This window comes from Penaeus chinensis, chromosome 18, assembly GCF_019202785.1.
Source record: "Penaeus chinensis breed Huanghai No. 1 chromosome 18, ASM1920278v2, whole genome shotgun sequence".
Classification (NCBI taxonomy): Eukaryota; Metazoa; Arthropoda; class Malacostraca; order Decapoda; family Penaeidae; genus Penaeus; species Penaeus chinensis.
This window is the reverse complement of record NC_061836.1, coordinates 9,436,981-9,439,480: the sequence shown is the minus strand read 5'-3', so window position 1 is coordinate 9,439,480 and position 2,500 is coordinate 9,436,981. Positions and strand designations below refer to the sequence as shown.

Genomic DNA, 2,500 nt, shown 5'->3' with positions numbered 1-2,500 from the left:
TGTGACTGTCTAAGAATCGTACAGGTTTTTAGAGAGTACATAAAAAAAAAAAAACAGCGTGATGCTTCTAACGTATTTCACTGTGATGTGCCGGAATAGTTTCCGATGTTGGACTCGCATTCTGAACGCAGGACACAGCTTCATATATACTCACAACTCTCGAATCCGCGCATGCGCAAAACGAACCTCATTTTCTTCTCAAAGCAGTCTGGCGCAGCAGATATCTGTTATTTCATCTGTTGTTACTATTGCGAGATCTAAATATTATTTAATTTGTCAAATACTATCAATATATACATATGTAAATAAATATATGAATATATAAATATATATATATATACATATACAAATACACATATATGTAAACACATGAATAATATATATATGTATGTATGTATGTATGTATATATATATTTATTTATATATATCTATATTTTTTATGCACACACACACACACACACGTCTATATATACACATATGTATGTATACGCACACCATACATATATACATATACATATATATGTATATATACATGTATATGTATATAAACATATATATGTATATAAATATATATGTATATATATGTGCATATATATAAATAAATGCACACACACACACACACACACACAAACACACACACACACACACACACACACACACACACACACACACATACACACACACTTATTTATGTGTGTGCACATGCACTTGCAAAAAAAGTATCTTTACTCTTTCTGAGTTCGACCTGATATTGGTATCCCTGGCAGAAGCTAATTTTTTTTATAGATTCGATTGTAGCTTAAAAATGCCCCTAAAATAGCTATCTTTCTATTTTGTTCAATTCGCTCGGCTACATTAAAGAAAATTAGGGGTTTTGAAATGTTTAATACTTTAGATATTTCGTGTTACCGCCACCAGCTTGGTGACGGCCACTAAGTTTATGTGATATGGCAGCCACTAACGCCGCCGCCGTTAACTGGCGTCCGTCTGGAGAGCGCAATCGCTTCCACAACGTAATTGATTGGGCAACGACGATTCCGGATATCATCTTGGGGTAAGTCTCCCAACCATTCTCCCAATCATGCCCAACCATGGGACTGAGATCTAGCGATTTGGGTGGATGTGGCACATTGTAATCTCGAAGTGTTGCCGAAATCACGCCTTCACGACACTGCTCGTGTGGATGGGGCTGTTATCCTGGACGAGTTAAAATGGCTCCGGATCACCATGGCCCTCACCGATGGTAGAAACATCTTCGTCCAGAATTTCCAAATAGACATACACCGTAAATCTGCAAGGCCCGACACCCCTCAGCACCCCGACCCCGCTGCTGCGCTTCGAAATGTCGAATCTCCTTGCCATATTCTAGCCGTATTAACTCCGAAACACTATTCGAACAGATCATGAAGCTGCGTTTGTTTCGAGCTTTAAAACAACTAAGTACTAATCATTTCTATTACATCCACTCCAGAGTAAAGATAAGTGTACATATAATTATATATTTATATAATATGTATATAATATATATAATCATATACATATACATATACATATACATATATATCTGTACATATATATATATATTTATATAAGATGTATATAATATATATAAAATATATATATATATATATATATATATATATTGACAGTAAGTCCAACAAGAATAGTAACTACAACGAGTTTCTCCGAACCAACGATCTTTAATTCTTTAATTCAATTTAACTCGTTTAATTCGTTCATATGTGAATGTGTGCGTGTTTATAAACAGGAAAGTATTTTAAAATACTGTACATGCACGCACACGCTTCACAAGAAGGTTAGAGAAACTGTCTTTCATATAAAATGGCACACTTATTTACTCTGGGTAATACACAAGGCAGTGTAAATACATTGGGGTAGTTTTGGTCGGTCTAATTACGCCAGCACTGTCTCGGAGAACAATCTTTTGTGGTTAAAAAAAGATAATGACCTTGCCATCGTCTCATTCTCTCACTGCGTGTATATTATGTGTGGTTTATATATATATATATATATATATATATATATATATATATATATATATGTATATATATATGTATGTATATATATGTGTATATATATGTATGTATATAGATATGTGTATATATATGTCTGTAACTATATGCGTGTCTGTCTGTCTATATATCTATCAGTCTAACTATTTATCTATATAAATATATATGCATATACATACATGTATATATATGAAACTATTTGTATATATATGTATATGTAAACACACACACATGTACATGTATACACACATATACATGTGTATATATACATACATACATATATACACTTGCACACATGGGTGTATATAAATATACATGTATATACACATAAATATGTACATATGTATACACATGTATATATATATATTTGTATATATACATGTATGTATACACATGTATATGTGTATATATATGTGTATGTGTGTGTACGTATGTATTATTATATATGGTATTTTCTACAATAGTAT

The 2,500-nt window shown here is 32.3% G+C and overlaps 1 protein-coding gene across 1 annotated transcript in view; it reads right to left on the bottom strand.

Moving 5' to 3' along the window:
- LOC125034759 overlaps positions 1–77 on the bottom strand; it is an 18,850-nt gene extending 18,773 nt beyond the window's left edge. Inside the window, exon 1 of the mRNA XM_047626702.1 lies at positions 1–77. This exon is cut by the window's left edge and continues 167 nt beyond it. The gene's annotated coding sequence lies outside the window, so the exon portion shown is untranslated.
- Between the last annotated feature and the right edge of the window lie 2,423 nt (positions 78–2,500).